The 14,708-nt window shown below is 45.0% G+C and overlaps 1 pseudogene; it reads left to right on the forward strand.

Annotated features, from left to right (window-relative positions):
• The first annotated feature begins 1,913 nt into the window (after nucleotides 1-1,913).
• Nucleotides 1,914-2,912, forward strand: LOC135977181 (olfactory receptor-like protein COR4; annotated as a pseudogene).
• Nucleotides 2,913-14,708: the final 11,796 nt, after the last annotated feature.

The raw sequence follows: 14,708 nt of genomic DNA on the forward strand, positions 1-14,708 counted from the left end.
TTATGGTCATCAATCCTGTACTTCCTTTAAAAGTGGGGGTAGGAAATAGCTTAATAGAAATTTGCTAGAATGTAACTATCTGATCTCTGGTTCTGATTGTCTCTTTAGAAGGAATTTGGTCTGCAGAAGCATTTGGATTCACCGGTCTTTTTATGAAACACTGAATAAACACACAGAAATTACCAGATTGAATCAGACCTGAGCTCCATCTAGTGTCTTGTCTCTGATAGTGACTAGTACCAGATGTTTCAAAAGAAGGTTTAATAACCTTCAATAGGCAGATGTGGAATAATCAGCCCTTTCCCCCATCTCGCCCTGATCTCTCATAGTTAGAGAAGAGATTGGTTTAAGCCCTGAAGCATAATGTTTAGTATTCCTTAAGCATCCGCATCCACACACCATGCCATATAAAACTGTCAAATCCCTCCAGTTTCTTTGTGGTTCTGCTTAACAGCACTCCTAGGATCTACAGACATTTCCCAACTTCTCAGCTCATCCAGAAGAACAGTTCAGACCAGCAAGGCACTGAGCACGTTAGCCCCAATCCAAAGAAACATAGAAGCACATGCTTAACTTTAAGCAACTTTAAGAATGTAAGAAGCCCCTTTGAAATCAACATGCTTAAAATTCTGGGTGCTCCACTTCAGGAAAGTTGGAGATAGATTGGAGACAGCCCAGGGGAGAGCAATAAAAACAATAAAAGGTTTAGAAGCACTGGGGGATGGACTAGATGACCTCTTCAAGCCCTACTTTTCTATGATTCTATGAAAAGATATGCACCTGCTTAAATGTTCTGCTGGACTGAGGGAAGAATGCTCAGATCCATGCAAGATCAAGCCCTAAATGACTTATTGTTCTTTGCTTGGATGCATTTGATGAAAGAAGTTAAGTCCTTCTTCCTTTCTATCTTCTGTAGAAGTGCACGTTAAGCAAGCTGCCTTTGAAGTTGAATAATCATTTTATTTGTTTCAGAGAAGCATCCTTGTTAGTCTGTATCCGCAAAAAGAACAGGAGTACTTGTGGCACCTTAGAGATTAACAAATTTATTTGAGCATAAGCTTTCGTGGGCTAAAACCCACTTATTTGTAATATTTGTCTGAATGCCGACTGACTGACATGCTATTTGGCCAAAACCAAAGAGTGTGTAAAGAAATGAAAGACATGTGTGTGTATGTACGGCATGTGCATGAATATGTACACACACACACACACACACACACACACACTTTTTCTTGATCTTTGGCCACAAAAAACATACCTGATGATCACACTAGACGTTCACTACCTTTTTCAGCAGCCAAAGAACAAGAAGCTACAGGATTTAGTCAGCATGGCTGTAGTGTCCAGAAGGGATACATTTAGAAGCTCCATTTTTGAAATAGTTTCTCAATGAAAGTATGTGCATAATGTGTTCTAGTTGGTAGCCAATGATTTAAAAACATGGAGGCATATTTCGGTGGGGGAAACTGTTAACCAATAACCAGAGTGCGATGCAAACTATGCGTTCCTCCTAACCATGTTATTGTTCCCAGGTATAATGGAGATCCACGGATTCTACTACTGTCTAAGGTACCAGTCCCACAAAATTGAACCTATTCCTTAATTTTATTTATGTGAGGCATTCCACTGAGTCTGTGAGGCTACACTAATAAGTGAAATTAAAATATCAACAGAATACAGGTCAAAATGTGTAAATCAGACTAAATGGCAGGGTAATGCACTTTCCTAGAGATAAAGGGTCTTTACGTGAAGGAGTGATGGGTTTTCCCATCAGTTGTTCCAGGTTCTATTTCATGACTCAAAGGGTCTTTACGCATATGACCACAGTTCTTTATATTAGCATACACCATTTGCACAAGAACTAATGCCTTCCTTTATGGTTGATCCCGCAGCTAGCGCCCAAGGCTGAATGAATGGCTGGAGGAAATTGTACGGCAGTGACCGAGTTCATTCTCACAGGAGTGACAGATCGTCTGGAGCTGCAGGTCCCCCTCTTTGTGCTGTTCCTAGTGATCTATATTATCACCCTGGTGTGGAATCTGGGGATGATGGTTTTAATCAGGATCGACCCCCAACTCCACACCCCCATGTACTTCTTTCTCAAGAATTTATCTCTCATGGATGCCTGTTACTCCACAGTCATCACTCCCAAGATGCTGATGAGCTTCTTAGCCGAGAGGAAAGCTATTTCCTATACAGCTTGCATCATCCAATATTTTAGCTTCATATTGTTTGTCATCGCTGAGTGCCTTCTGCTGGCAGTAATGGTGTATGACCATTATGTAGCCATCTGCAACCCGCTGCTGTATATGGTCATCATGTCACCAAAGCACTGCCTACGGCTGGTGGCTGGTTCATATCTATGGGCCTTCCTGAACTCTGTGATACACACCAGCGGTTTGCTAAGATTATCCTATTGTGACTCCAATATCCTGAATCATTTTTTCTGTGATCTCAACCCACTTCTAAAGCTCTCCTCTTCCGGCACCTCCATCAATCAGCTACTCGTTTTCCTCTTTGGCAGTCTGATTGAGGTGATCAGCATTGTGACCATCCTCATCTCATACATCTTAATTATTGTGACTGTGCTGCGGATCCGCTCCACCGAGGGCAGGCGCAAAGCCTTCTATACCTGCACCTCCCACCTGACGGCCGTCTCTATGTTCCATGGGACAATTCTCTTCATGTATTTCTGACCCAGCGCCAGCTACTCGCTGGACACAGACAAAATGGCCTCCGTGTTCTACATGGTGGTGATCCCCATGCTGAACCCCCTCATCTACAGCCTGAGGAACAAGGATGTGAAGGACGCCCTGAGGAGAGCAATAGAGACAAAATTGAGGGCCCATCTTTCCCCAAAGGGTGCCATAATAGGACAACCCAATCCTTCAATGGCTTCTCTGCACACATAGGGCTTGTCTGCACTACGGGGTGGAGCAATGCTGAAGCGATAAATCCACCAGGGAACAATTTAGCAGGTCTAATGAAGACGCACTGGATCGACAGACTGTCACTCTGGCTTTGACTCCGGTACTCCACCAGAATGAGATGAGTAAGGGGAGTCTATGGAAGAGTTTCTTCTGTCGACCCAGCGCAGTGTGAACCCTGTGGTAAGTAGATCTAAGCCATGTCAACTTGGGTTACGCTACTAACGTAACTCAAATTGTGTAGCTTAGATCAACCAGTCCCCGTAGCGTAGACCTGCCCATTGGCTCTGATTCAGAAAGTCCTTAAGCACATGTTTAGGTTTGTCTCCCTTTGACTTCAGTGGGGCATAAGCACATGTTTAAAGTTAAACAGGTATTTAGGTGCTGCTTTGAAGAGAGATGCGTTCCTGACTAGAGGCCTTATGTGCATAAAAAAGCCATGTCGGTTATTAAATGATGGTTTGCTCCCCTGTGCCTATAATAAAATACTTTGAAATTGATTTTTCAGTGTAAGATGTAAGAGGCTGATTTAAATATTGCTTAGAATTACTGCATAAAAGGGAAAAGTTCGCACTGCAACAATGGATTCATGAGCAATGACCAGGACGGGTTTTAATGTTCAAAAACGTTGACAGATATTTGTTCAATTAAATTTTGTGATTTTGCTTCAATCAGATCCACAGCCCAACTCCTCTGTTTTTTGGGAGACATTTGTGTGCGTGAAATGATATTCAACCTGTGTTTGTTGGAAGGGAGAATGTCGTGAATGCTCAGTGGGATCTGATATTTCTTGAGTACTCACATCAAGAGTCCCACACACAACTCTTTGTGAATTTAGGAGTCACACAATTAAAGACCAGGTAATTTAGGTGACCAAACATATACAGACACATTTTCAAGGATAGTCGTTGATTGTGAATGCCACGGTTATTGGGATCTCAACGTAAAAGACCTTGGACCTTATTTTCCTAAGTGCTGAGTACTTACAGCTCCCGTTCACCTCAGCTGGAGTGGTGGAGTTTCTGGAAATCAGGACCGAGGGGACTGAAGTTGGGCACCCATAAACAGAGGCTACCAAAATCACTGCCCATTGCTGAAACTTTTGGGCATGGCAAATTACAACAGTGAATACCAAAAGCACCACACACCTCACAGTATGTCCACGCTGCAATGTAAGCCCAGGGTTCAAACTCATGATCAAGTCAAGCTCTCTTCTATCTACACACAAATTGCACTAACCAAGGGCTCAAACCCACCGTCTGAGGACCCCACAGTGATAGAAGGTCTGAGCCTGAGTCAAGCTGAGACCCAGGTTTCAAGCTCTTTATTGGTTTGCAGTGTAGACAGAGCCACACTGGACTCATGCTTTGGGAGTCAGCCAAAAGTATCCCACAGGCTGAGTTTTTTTGTCCTCTGGATGATCAATTGTTTCCACACTGCACCACGAACAAAGAGATAGAGTGCCCACATTTGAGGAGTGTGCTAGGAAGTCTGGGATATGGGGGTTGGATTGGGGCCTCCTTAATGCCATGTGGATGCTGGAGCCCCTACCCTGGGGTTACAAATGAGTGTAGATTCTCAAACCCTATGTTAACAAACCCAGGGGCTGCTAATGCAAGTTCTACTTGCCCAGGGATTACATTGCAGTTATAGACATGTTCTCAGAGAGTTAGTGAGTCACTGTGGTGTAGGTGTGCATGCATTCTTTGGCACAATGCGGCTCTGGTCTCAATTTGCACCTCCAGTTACTACTGTAAAAGTAATAATTATATTGAGCTATGAGCAAGTTTCAACCACATGCCAGGCTCCTTCTAGGATCCTTTGATTTTATGCGTATGACCTAGCAGAGCTCCCTCAGGAATGGAGAGATTGAAGTGGTCTGAGGAATCACAGCCTAACCCCTAGGCTCGCTGCCTTTCAGACCCATGACACCCAGTCAAACATTTCTCCTCTTTTCCATGCAATTTGCTCCCTTCTGCTTCCTGCTGCTGCCACCCGCTTTCTGCCCTCTCCCAACCACAGCGGAGTTTTTATCTCGCTCCCCTTCCCAGAACACAGCTCAGACCCAGGGCAGGGGGAAAAGCAATTCTAAAGCTGGGGGGCCTGCTGCGTGGCCTACAGAAGCAGCAGTGTCCTAGAGCTGAGAAATGTGTAGGCAGAGGAAGGGGGCAAAAAACAGAGCCACATCCAGATACCTGCATCAGCCATCTTAAAAGAAAGCATCACGCAGCCCATCACCTAAGAACATAAGACTGGTCGTACTGGGTCAGACCAATGGTCCATCTAGCCCAGTGTCCTGTCTCCCACCATGGCCAATGCCAGGTGTTTCAGAGAGAATGAACAGAACAGGGCAATTATCAAGTGATCCATCCCCTGTCATCCACTCCCAGCTCCTGGCAGTCAGCAGTTTAGGGACACTCATAACATGGGGTTGCGTCCCTGACCATCTTGGATAATAGCCATTGAGGGACCGATCATCCAGGAACTTATGAAATTATTTTTTGAACCCAGTTATACTTTTGACCTTCACAACGTCTCCCTGGCAATCACTGTCCTCTGCACAGCTCTACTGCTGACAGTTGAAATTCTTCTTTAGCACAGCAAGTATTGGCTTGTGGTTTAGGAACTGAGTTCCAGACCCGAGGTTGTTGTATAATTTCATTGAAGTCGCTTGAAGTCAATGGAGCTACACGAATGACAGCAAATGAGGATCTGGCCCAGAAAATAATGAGTTCTACTGATACATCTTATTTTTATTAGTTAGTTTATCCAAGGGAAGGTCAAGAAGTGACTTAAACATGCTATATACGCGCCTGTGTGGGACGAAGATTTCCAATAGGGTAAAAATCTTTAATTCTGCAGACAGAGGCATAAGATTCAGTGGCTGGAAGCTAAATAAACTCAATCAAGATGAGGTGCACCTTTTTCTTAGTGAGGATAATTAATTATTGGAACAAATTACCTATTACTATGGTGGATGTTCCATCACGTAACGTCTTAAAATCAGGGCAATATATCTTCCTAAATCATATTCTATCGCTTGAACAGAATTCATGGACTCAATGGACAAATTACTGGGTGAGGGTCTTGTGCCTGTGTTATGAAGGAAGTTCAACTCTAGATAAAGATATTGGTGCTTTCAGCATGGTTAAGTCACTTTAAAAAATCTAGGTTTCTATGAGTCTCTTTATGTCTTCCCAACACATCTTGATCTCTGACTTATGGACATACGCAACAATAACCCTCTTATCTCTGTTCAGAATATGACATTTATTTCAGCAGCTATTTGCATATTACACAGAAGTGTGGAAGTGGAGCCACTGAGCCAAAGCCTGTGCTTACCAGCGCGCACATAAATCTGGAACAACTTCCTAGATTTCACTGGCTTTACCAATGGCATAAAAGCCTGATCCAAAGGTGCTGAACTCCATGACAGCTTTGCCATTGACTCCAGTGGGCTATAGCTCAAGGCATAGAATCTGCTGCACTACTTAACTCTTTCTTGTTGGGAAGAGTCATCTCTCTCTATAGCCCCTCCTACCCTGAGCCGGGAATTGGGTGTCTTGCCAAGATGCTCTGATACAATGCAAAAACAACAAGGAGTCTGGTGGCACCTTAAAGACTAACAGATTTATTTGGGCATAAGCTTTCGTGAGTAGAAACCTCACTTCTTCGGATGCATAGAGTGAAAGTTACAGATGCAGGCATTATATACTAACACATGGAGAGCAGGGAGTTACTTCACAAGTGGAGAACCAGTGTTGACAGGGCCAATTCAATCAGGGTGGATGTAGTCCACTCCCAATAATAGATGAGGAGGTGTCAATTCCAGGAGAGGAAAAGCTGCTTCTGTAGTGAGCCAGCCACTCCCAGTCCCTATTCAAGCCCAGATTAATGGTGTTGAATTTGCAAATGAATTTTAGTTCTGCTGTTTCTCTTTGAAGTCTGTTTCTGAAGTTTTTTTGTTCAATGATAGTGACTTTTAAATCTGTAATAGAATGACCAGGGAGATTGAAGTGTTCACTTACTGGCTTATGTATGTTACCATTCCTGATGTCTGATTTGTGTCCATTTATTCTTTTGCGGAGGGACTGTCCCGTTTGGCCAATGTACATGGCAGAGGGGCATTGCTGGCACATGATGGCATATATGACATTAGTGGATGTGCAGGTGAATGAGCCCCTGATGGTGTGGCTGATGTGGTTGGGTCCTCTGATGGTGTCGCCAGAGTAGATATGGGGACAGAGTAGGCAACGAGGTTTGCTACAGGGATAGGTTCCTGGGTTGGTGTTTCTGTGGTGTGGTGTGTAGTTGCTGGTGAGTATTTGCTTTAGGTTGGGGGGTTGTCTGTAAGCGAGGACTGGCCTGCCTCCCAAGGTCTGTGAGAGTGAGGGATCATTTTCCAGGATAGGTTGTAGATCGTGGATAATGCGCTGGAGAGGTTTTAGCTGGGGGCTGTATGTGATGGCCAGTGGGGTTCTGTTATTGTCCTTGTTGGGCCTGTCCTGCAGTAGGTGATTTCTGGGTACCCGTCTTGCTCTGTCAATCTGTTTCCTCACTTCCCCAGGTGGGTATTGTAGTTTTACGAATGCTTGATAAAGATCTTGTAGGTGTTTGTCTCTGTCTGTGGCAAATATCCTAAACTCTGGATTGAGACATGAAGGATTCCATAGGCCAGATGCTTTGAAAATGATATACTCTCTGATTCAGAAACAACCATTAAAAGGAAGAGAGACAAGCTATGGAATAGAGCTGTGGAAAGAAGTGAAAGCATTTGAAGAAAATCAGGGCCCAATTATGACATTTCTGCTCAGATTGAATAGACCTTAGTCCCACTGAAATCACTGGGGGCACTCACAGAGTAAGGTGATGTTCGGCATGAATACAGACAGCAGAAAGCGGTATCACTGGGAGCCAAGCGGAGGCATTTACGTATTCCCAATTGAGTTGTGGATTGATAAAGGATATGAGAGAGGGAATGAAAAGATCAGCAGGCATGGGGCGGAGGGAGAGGGGCTGCTGTAATAAACAGGGTCTAGCACGCCTACCACTCATCTGAGCTCAATTTGTTGGGAAGTGGGTAAAAGGTCATAAAATATTACACTAGCCTGCACCAATGAATGTAGATCAAAAGTTTAGGAAGCGCAGAGAGGCCAGTTACATATAAGCTCACACCTCTCGCTAGGGTCCAACCAGCAACGACTCTCCAAAAGAAGCAGCAACTTCATTGGCATTGCCAGTGTCATGGCCCTGGAGAAGAGGAGAAGATAGGGAACTGCTGTGGAAGACTTTAGTGGCACTTGCCCTAAGCTAGTCCCATGATAAGGAAAGATTCAGAGGAGGCAGTTCCACCTCCTTCTGTGGCCACTGCCATCCTGATGCATTGGGATAGAGGACAGAGCTGCCTTGTACAGCGTGCGCTCCCTTGACGGCTCCAAACTCTCCTCCACTTTTGGAGGGGCAAGAATGCACCCCGGGGTTGCTCCAACGCATGGATTTATGCCACCACGTTCATCAGCACTGGCAGAACCCCAGTGCCACTGGAAAGCACAATCAATAGGAGTGGGGAATAAATCCCAGATCTCAAAGCCCACCAATCACAGTCAGTCTCCAGGCCCCTTCCAATCTCAGATTAACATCCCTCTTTCCCTTTAATCTGGGGCCAGTTCTTATATGCAGTTCAGGTTTGTGCTGCCTGGACTTATCCCCCAGTGCAGGTTCCCTTTGGGCTCGCTGTGCCACTGCAGTGGTAACACGTGACCTGACTAGCAGGCTGTGCAGTCCTTTCCCAAATGGCTGTCCCATCTGCCAATCAGAAGAGAGGCGGGAGCAGGGAGTTAGGGGTGGGTGTGACGGTGCACCCCATAGGGCTTTATGGAAATATGCTTATGAATGTATATATGACATAACTGAAATATATTTTATGCTACATATGCTATGTAACATATCTCTGTAAAGGTTATGATCTACTGAATCTATTTATCCTATTTGTATGCATGTATCATTTTGGTATTCGAAGTTATGAATATTGGTTGTGTACTTGCTTGATTTTTAAGTAGCCTTAGTAAAGCATCTGGTCAGCTTCTTGAGAAAGGAATGTGCAAATTAAGTGCCCAATCAAGAAACACTTAACGAACAATGGATCTTGGAAGGCTCCAATCCACATAAGAAGTCTTCCTGGAGACATTCAAGATAGCATGTGGGCAATGGCTGCTGCCTGTAAAAACTGAGTCATGCATGGACATGTGATTTACCCATGTGACTCCAAATCTCCATCTTGGAGCTGGACTTTGCATAGGAGAGAGGAGGGGGTCTCCACCCACATGAGAAAGTCTATTTAAACCCGTGGGAGACCCCTCCATTTTGCCTTCAGCTGGCTCAAGAGATAGCCTCACAACCCCCAAGGATATCTGAGAGAAACTGGAACAAAGGACAGTAACTACAGGGGGTGTGAGTGATTGCTGGACCCAGACTAGAAGGACACTAGTATGTAAAAGGAAGTTTACTGGAACACCTCTGAGGGTGAGGTTTTATCTGTATTCAGTTTTCTTACTGTATTAGGTTTAGACTTGCGTGTTTTATTTTATTTTGCTTGGTAATTCACTTTGTTCTGTCTTTTACTACTTGGAACCACTTAAATCTTACTTTCTGTATTTAATAAATTCACGTTTTTACTTATTAATTAACCTGGAGTATGTATTAATACCAGGGGTGGGGGGGACATCTGTGCATATCTTTCTATCAGTGTTATAGAGGGTGAACAATTTATGAGTTTACCCTGTATAAGCTTTATACAAGGTAAAAACAGATTTATTTGGGGTTCGGACCCCATTGGGAGTTGGGCATCTGAGTGTTAAAGGCAGAAACAATTCTTAAGCTGCTTTCAGTTTAAGCCTACAGCTGTTAGGGGACGTGGTTCAGACCCTGGGTCTGGGTTTGCAGCAGGCTAGCGGGTCTGGCTCAAACCGGGCAGGACACTGAAGTCCCAAGCTGCCAGGGCAAGAAATCAGGGGCAGAAGTAGTCTTGGCACATCAGTTGGCAGCCCCAAGGGGGTTTCTGTGATCCAATCCATCAAAATGACAACTATCCATTTATTCCTACTCTTTGCTTTCTGTCTCTTGACCAGTTTTACAGGCACTAATCCACTCAAACCTGCCACCTTGACGTCACTTGCACAATGTTTTTGTGTTTTGGTCATTTTGTTTTGGAAATAAAGTTCCTACAAACTCATGTATTGGGGAGAGGAGCTCAGGCGGCAACCTGCTGCTTCATCCCTCCCCAGGCTGCCGGGACACATGGAGAGTGCCTCTACAGTGGGAGTGCTGCCTCTTCACTTCTGAGCATCCCCACCAGAGATGTCCCAGAAAAAGGTGGGGGTGCTTGACTCCGCATGCCCCGCCCATACATTGTCTCTGCTCACACCATCCACTGAAAAGCGCCTGGCAGTCTGGATTTGGCCTGGAGATAAAAAACAGATATGTTAGCCCCAGGCTGAACAGATCCCTGTTGCCATGGCAACCAAATGGCCGTTACTTCAGGCTAAGTAAGACACCTGGGGTCAATTAAAAACCTTCTAGAAATCAGTTAAGGAAGGTAGGTTGATTGAGACAGCTCAAGCCAATCAAGGGCTGGCTGGAACCAATTAAAAAAAAAGCCTCCCAGTCAGTCAGTTGCACACGTCAGGAGCTGTGTGAGGAGGACGCGCTGTGGGAGAACTGAACAAGTACGGACACCATCGGGCACCAGGGGAGAACCCTGCTGGTAAAGCGGCAAAGGGCAGGGAGAGGTAATCCCCCTGCAATTCTCCCCCGCTAGGGGTAGAAAGACCAACTTGCAGGGTCTAGCTTGTTGCCTTCATGCCCAAAGAGGCCACTAGAGACTAAGAGATTTACCCCCCTCCTTTAGCCGATGATGAGAGTGGCTAAATCAGACCACAGTGTGTCCCTGAAGTAAGGGGACTAGACTGAGAACTGTAGTGAGCCACTGAGGCGAACACTGAGAACCGGAAGTTACCAGTCCCCTAATAAGTGCTAATTTATGAGAGGGTGCACGTGTATATCACATCACAAAATAACTAAGTTAGAAGAATGTCAAAAGTTAAATGTGGGCTGATCTACATAAAGAATAACAGCCAGCTTCTTCTGCCAGTTACTCCTATAGCGCAAGTGGGAGAGGGGGCATGTGCTACGGACCCAAAGATCCTAGATTTAAACTCAGACCATGACCAGGCAGGAAAAAATATAATGTGTGCTCATGTAATCCCACTGTAACTGGCCCCACGGTGCTGAAATGAGGGTGCATGTTACACTCCCCAGGACCAGGCTTTGCTGCCTTCCAGGAGAAATTCATTCCTTGAGTTCTGACCTGTCCTTATGGAGTTTCCTGCAGGTGGGGTCTCCACCACTCTTGAGCTGCAGGAAGGGCACTCAGCACGGGCCCACTCTGCCCAAAGACCTTCAATTGATTAACCAAAATAAAGCGGGAAAACAAACAAACAAACAATGACTCAAACAACATCTCAAACTACCACTAAATTTGCTATTTCACAATATAAAACCATGTCTAGAACTATGTTTATTCCAGCGTCCTCCTATAAGAACAATTGTAATAGTGACATTTCCTAAGTTTTGGGTTTAACTTTTGACATTCTTCTAACATAGTTATTTTGTGATGTGATATACAGGTGCGCCCTCTCATAAATTAGCACTTTTTAGGGGACTGGATGTTTCACCACATTGCTAATGGGCTGCAGAGCCTTTCACTGCGAGGTGACGGGGTGAATACAGCCCAGCCCAGTAGGGACTGAACGTTGATCCCTGCTAATGGATGTTTAGTGGCATCCAGGAGTTTGGTGCATCTCAGTTCCAGCTCCCACATTCCAAACTCACCACCACGCTGTGCACTCATGGAAAGCTTGGCAGAGAGTCCAAGACCTGCCTGGGCCATGGCTACTGAACTGCCTCCTGTTGCCCCAGAGAGTGAGAAGCCAGATCACACGCTCAAAGAGCCTAGGTGCTCACCTGCTTGTGCACACCAAGTGATGAGCACTCTATAAATAGCACAGATTAAGTGATGTGCTAAAGCTAGAACCTCAATGTACTTCAGTGGGAGCTTTGTGCATGGAGCAGCTGCAGAATTAGAGCCACAGAATTCGCTCCAGGACTAAGAGGGGTTGTTGTCTGCAGATCTGAAATGAAGACGTGCAGCAAACCTGTCGAGTAAGAAGGGTCATTTGTACACAGTCACTTCACTGAGGACTCTACTGCTTTTACCTTACCAGCTTTCAGAAGTTCCAGTTCACTTTTCTGGGATGAAGCAACTACTGCAACTCTGCTTTGGTTCCTACGAAGGCAGTTGCTGAAGTGAAGAGAGAAGGATGCTGCATGAGCTGAACCCTGGCTAGAAGAGACTGGGGCGAGGCGTGAAACTAAAAGTTGTGAGAAATCATATGACTGGGGAAATGGAAAGGAAAATTCCACTGCAAGCAAGGCCCTCTACTTCCTGAGTGGAACAGGAGCACTGACTCTCCCAACACCCCTCCAGGAAACTCGGGTGATGAGCTCCAACACATCCTGGAGGTGGTGAACCCAGCTTGGAAGGGGAGATACCACCAGGGGAAGAAACAAACATCCACACGCTAATGCTACACCCACATCCCTTTACGTGGGAACCAATCCCAATGGCCCTTAGTTGGGACAGGGAGAGGAAAGCACCTGACATTGACCTTATCTACAGCTACCCCACAGTGCAGTACACTGCCACCAGCTCCCTCAAGGCTTAACACCACCTGTCTGAGCAGCACCCATGCATGGAGCATGAGGCACCTTACCCCAAAAAGCCTGTGAGGCAGGCAGGAGCAAAACCTACCCCACAACGAGCTTCCCCAGGGCAGAGGCAATCCTGTCTGCCTCTGCCTGGGAGGTTCTGCAGGGAATTGGACAATCAAAACAGGTCAACACATGACAGGCCCAAAGGCAGTTGGGGAAGGGAATGTCCTTTGGGGGGGGGCTGCTCCCAAGCCTATGGGTGGTGGATGGTGATCAAAGCTAGTGCCCCTCTGCCAGGCATGGCCAGAGTGGGTCCACAAAAGGAGGTGGCGAAGTGAGAGAAGTTAAACCTGCACCATTCAGCCTGGAGGCTCCGTCTTAGACTTCCCTCTCTTGGTGAAGTTGTGGGTGCTTCACACATCAGATCAAGAGCTGTAACTAAGCATTTTAGAGCCCAGGGTAAGGAAACATATTTGCATCCCCTAGATGTGACATGTTTCAAATCCTCCCTTTCTGGGATGTGGAGAAGGGATTTGAACTTGGGTCTTCCTACACCAATGCTCTAACCAGCAGGCTACAGAGTCATTCTGAAACTCTCTTCTGGCTCAACAATTAGCCCTTGTCATTCATAATGGCTCAGACAGGAAGAATGACTCCACAGAGCAGTGATTACTGCTCTCTCGGAGGAGGTCAGAGACCCAATTTGACGAAATTCATTCATCTCCCAGGCATAGCTGCTGACCTGAGTTGGGCATCTGAGTGTTAAAGGCAGAAACAATTCTTAAGCTCTCTTCATGTGTTATTATATAATGCCCGCATCTGTAATTTTCACTCCATGCATCTGAAGAAGTGGGGTTTTTTTTACCCATGAAAGCTTATGCCCAAATAAATCTGTTAGTCTTTAAGGTGCCACCAGACTCCTTCTCGTTTTTGGGGATGGGGTTCTGTATCCTGGGAAGCAGTGTCTTTGAAAATGATTTGGTGATCATGGTGGATAATCAGCTGAACTTGAGCTCCCAATGTGATGTTGTGGTCAAAAAGGGCTAAAGTGATCCTGGGATGCGTAAACAGGCGAATATTGAGTAGGAGTACAGAGATTATTTTACCTCTGTATTTGGCCCTGGTGCAACTGCTACTGAAATCCTGTGTCCAGTCTGGTGCCCACAATTCAAGAATGATGTTGATAAATTGGAGAGGTTTCAGAGAAGAATCAGAAGAATGATTAAAGGATTAGAAAACCTGCCTTATAGTGAGACATTCAAGGAGCTCAATCTATTTAGCATAACAAAGAGAAGGTTAAGGGGTGGCTGGATTACAGTTTTAAGTACCTAAATGGGGAACAAATATTTAATAATGGGAACTTCACTTTATCAGAGAAAAGTATAAACATGATCCAATGGCTGGAAGTTGAAGCTAGACAAATTCTGACTGGAAATAAAGTGTAATTTTTTTAACAGTGAGAGTAATTAACCATTGGAACAATTTACCAAGTTTCATGGTGGATTCTCCATTGCTGACAGTTTTTAAATCAAGTTTGGATGCTTAATTCTGGGGACATTCTCTGGCATGTGTTACACAGAAGAACGGATTAGATGATCGCAATGGTCCCTTCTGGCCTTGGAATCTATGAATCTATGAGTTAAAACTCCTTGTGGCAAAGCTCTTGGGTTCAGTGGAACACACAATCCTTCACACCCTGCCAAGGTACAGTTCCAGGAAAGGCACATTTGTACTGGAGATTAATAAAAATGTTTATCTGACTGAGCAACTTAGTATGGTAGAGCAGTAGTGATGTCTCAGTTAAAGTTTCCACTAAAATGGGCTTCAACTTGGTGATTTTTGTGTTTGTTAAAGAAAAATTATGTATTCATTCCCACTTTTTCAGGATAAAATTTCTGAGTGAAGCTTGAGTTTTCTTTGGATTTTTAAGTAAATCTATTAAGTAGTTTGCAAGATCTAAGATAAAAACTGGCTTAAAAAAACAACAACAACCAAGGAGCTGATGAAAAAGAT

The sequence above is a fragment of the Chrysemys picta genome, chromosome 22, assembly GCF_011386835.1.
Source record: "Chrysemys picta bellii isolate R12L10 chromosome 22, ASM1138683v2, whole genome shotgun sequence".
NCBI classification, from domain to species: Eukaryota; Metazoa; Chordata; order Testudines; family Emydidae; genus Chrysemys; species Chrysemys picta.